This window comes from Bidens hawaiensis, unplaced genomic scaffold, assembly GCF_021521415.1.
Source record: "Bidens hawaiensis isolate Kalapana, Puna unplaced genomic scaffold, B.hawaiensis_p1.1 tig00074404_1, whole genome shotgun sequence".
In the NCBI taxonomy this organism is placed as follows: domain Eukaryota; kingdom Viridiplantae; phylum Streptophyta; class Magnoliopsida; order Asterales; family Asteraceae; genus Bidens; species Bidens hawaiensis.
This window is the reverse complement of record NW_027502893.1, coordinates 22243-37950: the sequence shown is the minus strand read 5'-3', so window position 1 is coordinate 37950 and position 15708 is coordinate 22243.

The following is a 15708-nucleotide window of genomic DNA, read 5'->3' as shown; positions in this document are numbered from 1 at the left end:
TATATGATAAAATACATGAGGATTTCATTCATAAAATAAGTTTTACAAAAATATCCATAAAAAGGTTTACATATAACATATTGAGATTTCACAGTTATGTCCTGCCGAAGGGAGATATAATCGTGAAAACTCCAAAATATAAAATCCTCATACATGAAATTTCCATAGTTAAACATAAAACCGTAGTGAGACACCGTGACCTCTCCACGTAGTTAAATACCTGAAAGACACGTAAAATAATTTAATCAGTACAAACTGAGTGAGTTCACAAGTTTTGTGACTCGATAAAATGCTTTATAATATGATTTTCATAACGTCATGAATGCAGTATCCATGACTTGCAGTGTAACGTGAATACATGAGTTCGTAACCATTCCTTGACTATATATATACACCATAAAGCCCCACATAACATCCCACGAGTCCACGAGGGAATAAATAAATCGGAAAACTAAGCACCCGTCTTATAAAGTGGCGCGACCACTTACGAGTGGGTTGGTCAGACCAGTAGTACTACCCGTAGAGTTCCTCGGCTATAGTTGCCTATAGTTTATGGTTACAATATATACCGGGGACTTTATGTACCATGAGCGCGCCAAATATCTCATGTACACGCACATTGTAAATCAAGATATACACCATGATAAAACATATTTAAACACGTGTCCCTCGCCCCGAAAACAGTTTAAAACATAGTGAAAATAGTGAAAATAGGGGCTGTGAGACTCACCTTAAATGAGGAATAATGTTCCGTTATACTTGGTGAGTTTCCTGTATTATATCGTATACGTATGCACTTCAGTACATAATATATAACTATTAATACTTAGCCCGATACATACTTATGAGGTGACGGTATATATGTATACTTTTTATACATTAGCGATACGGACGTTAGACAACGTCTTATACTTGTTATGTATTTCCGTTATATCCTCTTTATATATATATCCTCCGAGCATTAGGGAATGCTCGATACAAATTATTCGTCGGTAATCATGACGTTCGTGACATGCTTTAGCCTAATAGGTTTTGGAGCTCTCATCGTTAGTCCCCAGGTAGGTAACGGGCCCATCTATGATATATTCAGTTACCAGCCTAGACAGGACGTCCCGACTACCGGCACCTCCACCCTTCCAGTTACTCGCAATGTCCATCACAAAAAAACCCGTATTTTATATTTATACGTATGGCACATATATAGGAATATATGTGTATTAATTGTATATATCATTTCCTCATGTATACGATAAGTATTATTAGTATTTTCGTCTTCGTAACATATAGTTATCACATCCTTTGTTTTTATAACATTATACATGGGTATTTATATTTTCATTTGCGTATATAGGAATATACGTGTACCTTGTATTTTACCCGTACAATCATCGTTATTTTTATTTCCAAGACTTGATGCAAGGATTGCACCTTATGTTTAATGTGCACTTTTATTTATACTTTTATCTTTATTACTAGTACTCATATTTTATCATTATTATTATTATTACTATTATTATTACTACTTTTATGACAAACCCGATACGGTTTTTAATACGTTAGTTATACCCTTTTTAAAGTTTAACATAACCAAAATTCCATCTTTACATTTATATCATCTTGTTTATTTATAAGTGGGTTTTACTACTCAAGATCATTTTTACCTTAACTAGGTGTTCTATTAATCTTAACCTTCCTTAAACACCCTTTAAATCCTTTATATCTTTTACTTAACATGATTTATCCTTAATTATATGTCATTTCAACACACTTCAAGTTTATGTTTATGTCTAATCACCTCATTATGTATATGTATCTTAGGCTTAGTCCATGTTTTTCTACTAAACATTATATGGCATTAGTACCTTGGGAATGTCGGTTTTTTTTGAGCGATTTAAGACGAGATCCAAGTTCCTTGACGTTAACCACGATGTTAAGAGTCTACAATATGTTCAAATAACATGAAATAGGTGGATTAGGGTCAAGTAAAATGATGAGACCGTGGCTGGACAGAATCTGTGTTTTTCCAGCCACCATAAACTGTTACAACTCGAGTTTTCGGCTTACCTAATGCTGAAATGAAGCAGGAAATGGATGTTCAAAAGGTGGTTCGTGATCCTTGCGAGTTTCCTTGGATTCCTAAACAAGAATCACCCAAAAATACCAAGTGGTTTGTGAGATATGAACAAAAGAAGAGAGGGGGGTACTGCTGGAAAAATGCAGTTTCCAGTAGTGACCTTTGAAGGTTCAAAGCATCTTACCGAGTCTTCCGGGCAGAGATCCGTTCAAGGCTTTCTACCACGGTTTAAGGATTTCTTCTAGCTTTCCAACGATATATAGGGGTCAAGATGTTCAGAGCAGCATTATAGAGAAAACGGGTTGCAAAGAGGCGGCTGTGGTGGTGCTCTGCTGTTGCCTTCGGCCGAGAGAAGAAGAGGTTGGTTTGGAGCTATGTTTCTTGAGTTTGTGTGTGGTGTTTTCCATCCAAGTACTTGGTCTTATTTATAGGAAAACCCAAGGGAACACATCCCTTGGTTTGGGGGATTATAATCGTATCAAATCAAGTGCAATAGTGATCAAAGTATGGTGTTTATTGTTGTTTATTTGAGGGAATGGGGGAGGCGGCCATAGGGAATGGTTAGGAAGATTTTTGCTTGATCATGTAGTACATTCACAATTATGATGTTGAAGATGATGATGATACATGATCATGATACATATGGATGCATGGATAATGGTTTATAAGATTTAATGTGGTGTTTGTTCCTTGTACATTAAAATTGAATGGGAAGAGGTTGGGGTTCGGCTTTGGGCTGCAAAGGGAAGGTATTATGGTCATTTAATAAATATATTGGTTGTCCAAATGTAGTGCTAAGTTCAATCTTGGTTCGGGTCTTAAGTGGATAGTCGTTAGGACGAGTTGATCATCGAGTAAACAAGTTATGGAATTTATATTGGACTTGGGTATTATGAGCTTCTCTTAATTTATTTGGTCACCTATAAAGTATTATAGATGGTATGGAACCCGGTATTTATTTCGGTTCCCGGTATGATGTATATTTAAATTTAGCCCGGAGTTATATTCGGTTAAATAGTGCTCCATATTGTAATCTTTCATGGATTGTTTAAATTATTAACTTCATATTATTTTGACTAGTATACCTTTAATTCCTTCATAGTTTCATATCTTGGTCGTCTCACTGTATAATGTATCATTGATTTGGCCGGTTCAGCGACTATATTCTATTATTTAAACGTTTATGGCGTTTTGGTCCAAATTAGGGAATTAGGACATTACTGGGCATGGTCTTACCATTACCCCTTATATTGGATCATAGATATATATTTAGCTTGATATATTTGTCACCTCTAAACTATTACTGGGCTATCTTCATCATATAGCCGTTCTCATCGGCACTTTATACAATCCTATAGGCATTAACGACTGTTCTCGTCCACATTTCAAGTATACTATGGTTTATACCTCATATAAATTATATAAATGACACGTAATTTTGATCAATTATAAAGATTAAAGAATATGGAAAATTACCGGGTGTCACATTCTCCCCCTGTTGGAAGAATTTCGTCCCGAAATTTGTTGTTAGTTATCCGTTATAGTTGGGTCCGGGAAAAGGTGTGGGTACTTCTTTCGAATTTGATCTTCTCTTTCCCAGGTAAACTCGGGTCCTCTTTTAGATTTCCACTGTACCTTCACTAACTTAATCCGACTTCTTCGTAGTTTTTGTTCTTTCCAGTCGGTAACGGCTATCGGTTCTTCAACAAAATGTAATTGTTCGTCAATATGTACTTCGTCTAGGGGTACGATTAAAGATTCATCGGATAGACACTTTTTAAGGTTCGACACATGGAATGTGTCATGTACCCCGTTAAGTTCTTCAGGTAGCTTCAACTTATAGGCCACGGGACCTATCCTTTCCAGGATCTCAAATGGTCCGGTATATCTTGGGCTGAGCTTGCCCCGCTTTCCAAACCTCGGAACTCCTTTCCATGGCGAGACCTTTAAAAGAACTTTATCTCCCACTTGGAATTCCAAAGGCTTGCGTCTCACATCCGCATAACTTTCCTGTCGATCGTGGGCCGTTTTCAGTCGTTCTTTTATTTGAAATATCTTGTCAGTAGTTTCTTGTATTAGTCCGGGACCCGTCATTTATCTATCGCCTATTTCCGCCCAGCACAAGGGCGACCTACACTTACGACCATACAAAGCTTCGAACGGTGCAGCCTTTATGCTCGTGTGGTAGCTATTATTATATGAAAATTCCACCAAAGGAAGGTGAACATCCCAGCTACCACCAAAATCAATTGCACACGCTCTTAGCATATCTTCCAATGTTTGTATAGTTCGCTCGCTTTGGCCGTCAGTCTGGGGATGGTAGGCGGTACTCATATCTAATCGCGTGCCCAAAGCTTTTTGTAACGACTTCCAAAAATGAGACGTAAATCGACTGTCGCGGTCGGAAATAATCGAGACTGGGACTCCATGTCTTGACACGATCTCTTTTATATATAGTCTAGCTAACCGCTCCATCTTATCCGTTTCTTTGATAGCTATGAAATGCGCGGATTTGGTTAGCCGGTCGACTATCACCCATATGGTGTCATAACCACCTGGAGTCCTAGGTAACTTCGTAATGAAATCCATCGAGATTTGTTCCCATTTCCACATGGGAATCTCGGGCTGTTGTAATAATCCGGATGGTTTCTGATATTCCGCCTTGACTTTTGCGCAAGTTAAACATTTTCCCACATAATTTGCTATATCACCCTTAAGATTAGGCCACCAATAGTATCCCTTTACATCTTTATACATTTTATCTGCACCGGGGTGCACGGAATACTTCGTCTTGTGGGCTTCATCAAGTATTCTTTCACGTAATCCTCCCTTGAGAGGAACCCATATTCGGTTGACAAAGTACAGGGTACCGTCTTCTTTGGATTCTAAGTTGTCAACCAGACCACGGAGACCCTCGTCTTTGATATTATCAGGTTTCAAAGCTTCTCGTTGGGCTTCGTGGATAAGGGTGGTGAGGTTCGTACTTATAGTTAGCCCTAAGACTTTAACACGTGATGTCTTCACCCTTTCTTTCCTGCCTAAAGCGTCTGCTACAACGTTCGCCTTTCCAGGGTGGTACTTGATTACACAATCATAATCATTCAATAATTCAACCCACCGTCGTTGCCTCATGTTTAATTCTTTTTGATCAAATATATGTTGTAGGCTTTTATGATCGGTGTAGATTGTGCAATGGGTGCCGTATAAGTAATGACGCCATATCTTAAGTGCAAACACCACTGCGCCCAATTCCAAATCGTGAGTGGTGTAATTTTTCTCGTGCACTTTGAGTTGTCGTGACGCATACGCGATGACTTGATTTCTTTGCATAAGGACACAACCAAGTCCTTGATGCGAAGCATCGCAATAAACTACGAAGTCATCCATCCCTTCTGGTAAGGCTAGAATAGGTGCACTGCAAAGTTTCTGTTTTAGCAACTGGAACGCCTTTTCTTGTTTATCTCCCCAATTAAACGACTTATCTTTCTGTGTGAGCGCAGTAAGGGGTTGTGCTATCTTCGAGAAATTTTCAATAAACCGTCGATAGTAGCCTGCCAGACCTAAAAATTGTCGTATTTCCGTCGGCGTCTTCGGCACTTCCCAGTTTTTAATGGCCTCTACTTTTGAAGGGTCAACATGAATTCCCTTCTCGTTGACGACATGGCCTAAAAAGTGTACTTCTCTTAGCCAAAAATCACACTTTGAAAACTTTGCATACAACTTCTCATTTCTCAACAATTCTAAAATCAATCGAAGGTGTTGCTCGTGCTCTTCTTCGGTTCGGGAATAGATTAATATGTCATCTATAAACACTATCACGAACTTGTCAAGGTAAGGTTTGCACACTCGATTCATTAAGTCCATGAACACGGCAGGTGCGTTCGTTAGCCCAAAAGGCATGACTAGAAATTCATAATGACCATACCTCGTTCGGAACGCAGTCTTTGGTACATCGTCCTCGTGTATCTTCAGCTGATGGTACCCGGATCGTAGATCTATCTTGGAATAGAAACTAGATCCCTGTAATTGGTCAAACAAATCATCAATCCTCGGTAAAGGGTACCGATTTTTGATGGTCAGTTTATTAAGTTCCCTGTAATCAATACACATACGGAACGAACCGTCTTTCTTCTTGACAAATAGTACCGGGGCTCCCCAAGGTGCGTAGCTCGGGCGTATGAAACCCTTGTCTAGTAGCTCCTGTAATTGATTCGATAGTTCTCGCATTTCCGAGGGAGCTAATCGATAAGGTGCTCGCGCTACTGGTGCAGCTCCTGGTACTAGATCGATTCGAAACTCCACTTGTCTTTGAGGTGGTAACCCTGGTAGATCTTCTGGAAAGACATCGGGGAAATCTCTTACTATAGGTATACTTTCTATCTTCCTTTCTTCATCCTTCTTCTCCACCACGTGGGCTAAGAAAGCTTGACACTTCTTTCGCAAGCACTTTCGTGCTTTCATACATGAAATTAACTTCATCACAGTGCCAGGTCTTTCTCCTTGAATAGTCAGCGTTTCACCACTTGCCAAGGGTATGCGGATTTGCTTGTCATAACAATTAACTTCAGCATGGTTCTTTGCTAACCAATCCATGCCTAAAACGACATCAAAACTTCCTAAATCTATCGGCAACAGATCTACGTTAAATTCATGTTCTCCCATCACTAGTACGCAACTTTCCACTATATCGTCTGATCGTAACTGTTTGCCATTAGCTAATTCTATAGTATAGGGCGTTGCTAATTTACTAGGTGCTAAACCAAGTAGGTCTTTAAATTCAGTGGATATAAAACTTAAATCCGCACCAGTATCAAATAGCACAGACGCATAGTGGTTGTTAAGTAGGAACATACCAGTGACGACATTTGGGTCTTCCTTAGCTTCACCCGCCCCGATAACAAAAGCCCTAGCTTGAGCTGTATTCTTCATCTGCGGACAGTTCTTGATAAAATGACCCGTATTTCCGCACCCATAACAAGCTCGTGGTGTCGTTTTCCCCGGTTTTTGCTTCACAACTACTGCACCATTCTTAATTCTACACTTAGCTTCCACATGCCATCTCTTGTGACAATGCTTACACACAATACTTGAGCAGTCACCAACATGATAATACTTGCATTTGTCACACCACGGGTTTGACCCGCTATACGTCTTCCGTGGTTGATCCGTGGTCTGGGCGGCATACACTTTCACAGTTTCTTGTTTCTTGACAGGGGGTTCTTTGGAACTTGACCCTTGATTACGAGAGGCCCAGCTCCTCTTGTGATTGTTATGGTGGCTGTTGCCGCGTTGGGAGAATGGTTGGCTTGCTTCCTTCTGAGTTGGCTTTCCTAGGGTGCCAGCTCGTACTGCATCTTCTGTCAGACTCAGACCTAGTTCAACAGCCTCGGCCATGGTCGCAGGCCTAGTGGCCGTGATTGGTCCCCTGATAACTGTTGCTAATCCCCAGATGTACCTTTCAACTCTCTTTTCTTCGGTGGTGGCCATATGAGGAACTATTCGGCATAGCTCGTGAAATCGCGTGTTATATGCTGTGATGTCGGCTCCCTTCATGGTGAGCGTCCAGAACTCATTTTCCAACTTCTGCATCTCAGTCCTTGGGCAATATTTCTTTTCCATCATCTCCTTTAACTCTTTCCAGGTCTTACCATAGGCCACGTCTCGGCCTAGGGTTTGTACTTGTAAATTCCACCACGATAGGGCTTCATCTTGAAACATACATGTCACGTACAACACTTTCTGTTTTTCTGTGCATCCACTGATTGCTATCACAGATTCTGTCTTCTCGATCCAACGGATAACTCCTATGGCTCCTTCCGTTCCCTTAAAGGACCACGGTTTGCATGTCATGAAAGTTTTGTAGGAACATCCTCGTTCCTCACCGCCAGTCTCTGGAGCTACATTTTCAGTGTTTGCGGAATTCCTTCGTTCTTGACTTGAGTCGCCCCTACTGGCTTCGTAGGCGGCTATCGCTTGCGCTATGACTTCTTGTAATTGCGCAGGTGTATTAGGTAAACTGTCGTTCCTTCTCCTTGGCATTTTCCTTCAAGTTGAGAATAAGAAGGATCGGTTAGTATTGGTATCACGCTTGTATGTAAGTAGTTGTAGGGTTCGATACTTATTACATTCACACCCATATATTTGCTTATAGTCATACTTATTAATCATATACTCGCAGACATAGATTTTATTATTACATCTCATTATACCACATCGTATACTCATACTCATATATCATAAACATAACTTCATTACATCAAAAGATTTGATTACATAAGTTTATGTTTAAGTCTACTACAAACTCCTACAACATACAAGCGTTTTGCCAAAAGATCGGATCGTAGTCCGTAATATATTACTTCCCATACATATGATTACTACCCGCTAATACTAGTCTATAGTCGCTTCATGGCATCGGTGGTGGCGGTGGTGGAAACACGTCTCCCAAAAAGGCTTGAATTGTCTTAACCTCATTTTCCAATTTCATCACCCTTCGTTCGGCGGCAGCGGCCCGCCTCGCTCCCACATCAGCTAAGTGCAATGCATCTCTTACCATATGCTCCAACTTTAGCACTCTCATCCTTGCGTCCGAGATAAAGTCATAGTGGTTATCAAGGCGGAGACTGGTCTCACAGGCCTTGCCTTTCACGCTCTCCATAAACACCTCGACCCTCTGCTCCCAATCCATGAGCCATTCATCAAGGGCCTTTCTCTCAGCCTCGGCGGCTGCTGCGGTCGGTGGTACGGGGACCTCTGTATCATCGGAGGTAGCGCACCCTTGGGGGCGTGAGGACTCGCCTACCTCATGTATAGTCCGGGGCACCTCATCGTCGGAGTCCGTGGCATACCTTTTCAGCCCGGCGGCTCGTATCTCCTCGGAGGGCACTGCAGCCAGCTCCTCCATCTCCTCAAGGTCGTCGTCGTCATAAGTTACCTTGTCGTCCTCATCAAGCCTGATTACCTCGGTAGGCTCGTCATCGGAGATCTCTATAGGATCATCAGGAATTGGAACAACGTCGCTCATATGGACACTGCTGCTATCAGTGTTAGAGTCAGAGCCGGAGTCGGAGTCAGTGATGGCTAGGCCATGATATGGATCATTGTTCGGGAAGGCCATCGCTGAAAGGATTAAGGTTTAATTAGTGATAATATCGCTTTTTTTTTTTTTGGTCATTCCTATACTAGACCATTAGTTGCGATAAAGGTGTCGTGAAGACACGTGCACTCTCGTGTAATGCAAGTTTTGAAAACATGTCATGCATGAAAAACGTTTTCATGAGGGAATCTAAGGGGTTATAGCCTAGACTCAGGGATGAATCCTAGTTCGCTATAACCTTGGCTCTGATACCAGTCTGTCACACCCGGTCCATAGGCGGAAACAACCGGTGTGCGACTCATGAAAGGTTTTTCGAGAGCGCGGTTAAGCAACAACTATATGATAAAATACATGAGGATTTCATTCATAAAATAAGTTTTACAAAAATATCCATAAAAAGGTTTACATATAACATATTGAGATTTCACAGTTATGTCCTGCCGAAGGGAGATATAACCGTGAAAACTCCAAAATATAAAATCCTCATACATGAAATTTCCATAGTTAAACATAAAACCGTAGTGAGACACCGTGACCTCTCCATGTAGCTAAATACCTGAAAGACACGTAAAATAATTTAATCAGTACAAACTGAGTGAGTTCACAAGTTTTGTGACTCGATAAAATGCTTTATAATATGATTCTCATAACGTCATGAATGCAGTATCCATGACTTGCAGTGTAACGTGAATACATGAGTTCGTAACCATTCCTTGACTATATATATACACCATAAAGCCCCACATAACATCCCACGAGTCCACGAGGGAATAAATAAATCGGAAAACTAAGCACCCGTCTTATAAAGTGGCGCGACCACTTACGAGTGGGTTGGTCAGACCAGTAGTACTACCCGTAGAGTTCCTCGGCTATAGTTGCCTATAGTTTATGGTTACAATATATACCGGGGACTTTATGTACCATGAGCGCGCCAAATATCTCATGTACACGCACATTGTAAATCAAGATATACACCATGATAAAACATATTTAAACACGTGTCTCTCGCCCCGAAAACAGTTTAAAACATAGTGAAAATAGTGAAAATAGGGGCTGTGAGACTCACCTTAAATGAGGAATAATGTTCCGTTATACTTGGTGAGTTTCCTGTATTATATCGTATACGTATGCACTTCAGTACATAATATATAACTATTAATACTTAGCCCGATACATACTTATGAGGTGACGGTATATATGTATACTTTTTATACATTAGCGATACGGACGTTAGACAACGTCTTATACTTGTTATGTATTTCCGTTATATCCTCTTTATATATATATCCTCCGAGCATTAGGGAATGCTCGATACAAATTATTCGTCGGTAATCATGACGTTCGTGACATGCTTTAGCCTAATAGGTTTTGGAGCTCTCATCGTTAGTCCCCAGGTAGGTAACGGGCCCATCTATGATATATTCAGTTACCAGCCTAGACAGGACGTCCCGACTACCGGCACCTCCACCCTTCCAGTTACTCGCAATGTCCATCACAAAAAAACCCGTATTTTATATTTATACGTATGGCACATATATAGGAATATATGTATATTAATTGTATATATCATTTCCTCATGTATACGATAAGTATTATTAGTATTTTCGTCTTCGTAACATATAGTTATCACATCCTTTGTTTTTATAACATTATACATGGGTATTTATATTTTCATTTGCGTATATAGGAATATACGTGTACCTTGTATTTTACCCGTACAATCATCGTTATTTTTATTTCCAAGACTTGATGCAAGGATTGCACCTTATGTTTAATGTGCACTTTTATTTATACTTTTATCTTTATTACTAGTACTCATATTTTATCATTATTATTATTATTACTATTATTATTACTACTTTTATGACAAACCCGATACGGTTTTTAATACGTTAGTTATACCCTTTTTAAAGTTTAACATAACCAAAATTCCATCTTTACATTTATATCATCTTGTTTATTTATAAGTGGGTTTTACTACTCAAGATCATTTTTACCTTAACTAGGTGTTCTATTAACCTTAACCTTCCTTAAACACCCTTTAAATCCTTTATATCTTTTACTTAACATGATTTATCCTTAATTATATGTCATTTCAACACACTTCAAGTTTATGTTTATGTCTAATCACCTCATTATGTATATGTATCTTAGGCTTAGTCCATGTTTTTCTACTAAACATTATATGGCATTAGTACCTTGGGAATGTCGGTTTTTTTTTAGCGATTTAAGACGAGATCCAAGTTCCTTGACGTTAACCACGATGTTAAGAGTCTACAATATGTTCAAATAACATGAAATAGGTGGATTAGGGTCAAGTAAAATGATGAGACCGTGGCTGGACAGAATCTGTGTTTTTCCAGCCACCATAAACTGTTACAACTCGAGTTTTCGGCTTACCTAATACTGAAATGAAGCCGGAAATGGATGTTCAAAAGGTGATTCGTGATCCTTGCGAGTTTCCTTGGATTCCTAAACAAGAATCACCCAAAAATACCAAGTGGTTTGTGAGATATGAACAAAAGAAGAGAGGGGGGTACTGCTGGAAAAATGCAGTTTCCAGTAGTGACCTTTGAAGGTTCAAAGCATCTTACCGAGTCTTCCGGGCAGAGATCCGTTCAAGGCTTTCTACCACGGTTTAAGGATTTCTTCTAGCTTTCCAACGATATATAGGTTCAAGATGTTCAGAGCAGCATTATAGAGAAAACGGGTTGCAAAGAGGCGGCTGTGGTGGTGCTCTGCTGCTGCCTTCGGCTGAGAGAAGAAGAGGTTGGTTTGGAGCTATGTTTCTTGAGTTTGTGTGTGGTGTTTTCCATCCAAGTACTTGGTTTTATTTATAGGAAAACCCAAGGGAACACATCCCTTGGTTTGGGGGATTTTAATCTTATCAAATCAAGTGCAATAGTGATCAAAGTATGGTGTTTATTGTTGTTTATTTGAGGGAATGGGGGAGGCGGCCATAGGGAATGGTTAGGAAGATTTTTGCTTGATCATGTAATACATTCACAATTATGATGTTGAAGATGATGATGATACATGATCATGATACATATGGATGCATGGATAATGGTTTATAAGATTTAATGTAGTGTTTGTTCCTTGTACATTAAAACTGAATGGGAAGAGGTTGGGGTTCGGCTTTGGGCTGCAAAGGGAAGGTATTATGGTCATTTAATAAATATATTGGTTGTCCAAATGTAGTGCTAAGTTCAATCTTGGTTCGGGTCTTAAGTGGATAGTCGTTAGGACGAGTTGATCATCGAGTAAACAAGTTATGGAATTTATATTGGACTTGGGTATTATGAGCTTCTCTTAATTTATTTGGTCACCTATAAAGTATTATAGATGGTATGGAACCCGGTATTTATTTCGGTTCCCGGTATGATGTATATTTAAATTTAGCCCGGAGTTATATTCGGTTAAATAGTGCTCCATATTGTAATCTTTCATGGATTGTTTAAATTATTAACTTCATATTATTTTGACTAGTATACCTTTAATTCCTTCATAGTTTCATTTCTTGGTCGTCTCACTGTATAATGTATCATTGATTTGGCCGGTTCAGCGACTATATTCTATTATTTAAACGTTTATGGCGTTTTGGTCCAAGTTAGGGAATTAGGACATTACTGGGCATGGTCTTACCATTACCCCTTATATTGGATCATAGATATATATTTAGCTTGATATATTTGTCACCTCTAAACTATTACTGGGCTATCTTCATCATATAGCCGTTCTCATCGGCACTTTATACAATCCTATAGGCATTAACGACTGTTCTCGTCCACATTTCAAGTATACTATGGTTTATACCTCATATAAATTATATAAATGACACGTAATTTTGATCAATTATAAAGATTAAAGAATATGGAAAATTACCGGGTGTCACAAAACGACATCACAATCTGAGTCCGGAGAAGTGTTTCTGGGTTAATCTTGCCCCCAGGACGGGTACAGTGCTGGGTTAACAGTGTCCCCAGATGTACCGGTTAACTTGGTTAAAGTTATATTAATAATGAGTGTATAGTAACGATCGTAGGGATCATATTACAAATTGGACGTGTTAACTGATAATGATTGTTGTTACCTGCTTGCATGTGCTAAGGTGAGTTTCACGAGCCCCTTTTTCTGAACTGTTTTCGAATATTTTCTCGGGGCGGAAGCATGTTTTTACTGAAATGTTTAAGTACATACTGAACGCATGGATTTGCGTGGATTTATATATATTTTATTGTACGGGAATAGTACGGAAATGTACTAAGATGGTAATTATCTGAGTTGCTAACATTCTAAGGCCCCAGAACACGAGTGATTAACTGAAAGCCGGTAGAGTGTGGATAGTACTATTGGTTTGACAAACCCAACTGGTCCGGCATGGATTTGCTGATGTTTCCCAGCCAGTTGCACATGTCTATTTTGTTGTTATTTATTTTGCTATGTAATGTTAGACATAGCGGTTTGGGGCAGTTCCGTGGGCGGGGGATATGCCAAAGGGCCCGTGGGCAGGGGATATGCCACGGGGGTTGTGTGTGATAGTCAGAGGTTTCACTTGTGGGCTCAGCATAATTACATCGTAATTCTGGGTTAACATTGCCCCCGGAATGAGTACAGTACTGGGTTAACAGTGTCCCCAGATAATATTATATTTTGATATGGATTTATCATGGTTTACTCAAATTGTGAAACTCACCAACTATTCGTAGTTGACCCGTTTTCTCACAAGCTTTTCAGGTACAACTAAGATGAAGTGATTGCTTACGTGCTAAGTGCTTGATGTGTGTAAGATTTGCGTGCAGGATATTAGGATACATTATAACAAATAGAATTGTGTATCGTATTGTATGATGTGTGTATCACCTAGACGGTAATGAAATACAAGATAATGTAATTTGAAGTATATTAATGTATTCAGTTTTCTTTATAAACAATGTGGTTGATATCAGAGGTGTCTGTTGCATCCCGTTTACGTTTCCGCTGCGGTTACGGGGTGTTACATTTTCATTAATGTCATGCGACAATCTAACCTACCTTTAGGTTGTTAATGGGAATTGTTTAAAAATCGTTTAGTTCAAGTATTCAACTAGTGAACTTCACATACTTACCTAGTCTTTTATCATTAACCAGTAACGTCAAAACTAAATTATGGGTGCAGGAATCAAATCTGGATCACATAGAACACCAAGTCTCTCCATTATTATTACGCCACCAGCTCATCGGCTTTTAACGAAGTATTAATTTTGTTTTTCTTCGCACAAAATATTTGTTTAGTGATGTATTTTTTTTCGGAAACTTATACAATATCGATAACACATTTTTTTATCTTTTCTATTAAGAATTGAGTCAAATGCATAAAAAAAACTAGCAAGAACAAAACTATAGATCACTAGAACATGCGGGTAAAGAACGTCTCTCCAACCACTTAAAATCACATATATTTGTTATGACTTTTAATCCAATGGAAGAAAAGAAGCATTATTTTATTCATCATTTTATAGGAAATTGAATATCCTAATTAATAAAGGGGAATTTTTTGTCTTTCAAATCACCCGAACTGTCAAATAGATTGTCCTAAAAAATTCATTAACCATTCCAAAAAAAAAATCTAATCTATTGTGAGGAGGTAGAAGAGACCCAAAAAATAAAGGACCGGTTGAAGATAAAACCGCGAATCCTCTCTTCTGAAGATTATCAGATAAAGAATTATGGTGTTAAGAGTATTCTCAGTCATTTTTTTATATTCATTTATATAATTACACTAAAACCATTACTTTTTCTTTTTCTTTTAATTAAATAATATTTTCTTATACTTTTATCATTATTTTTTCTTTCTATATTCATTCACAGCCACTTTAAACAAATATTAAAAAATTATAATGTATAAACAATATTTTTTAAAATTTACTCATAAACAATAACATTTTGTATTTCCTATATTTACAACCACTTACAACTACACTTTAAAAAAGACAATTTAATACATCATAATTTAGATGAACTATTGGGAATGCTCTAAATATATATTTTTAAATCAACCTAGTTTAGAAAAAATATATAAAATTTTCATTATTGAAAAAAACACTTGTTAAAATATGCTTGGTTAAATAAATTATGTGGCTGAGTTTTGTAAATTATACCATATGATTGTGAGTGGTTTTGAGTAAAGAATGAAAATTATGTGTTCTAAGCATTCTCAGTCTGTGTCTTAAAATCATGTGGCTGAGTTTTGTAAGTTATATTATATGATTGTGAGTGGTTGTGAGAAAAAGAAATGAAATAATGTTATATGAGAAAAGTTAAATTTAAGACAGTATATAATTTTTTAAAAGGGTTGTGAGTGAAGGAGAAATATAAGATAATAATAAATATATAGAAAAATATTATTTAACTGAATATCACAATATGATAGAAAATATAATTATTTTTTTATAACCAAATATATTATTTACAAACCACCTATAGTGGGGATCGAACCCCTGCCCATTATTTTAAAAGTAAATCACATTTGTCTCCACACGAAATGATGTATTTGATG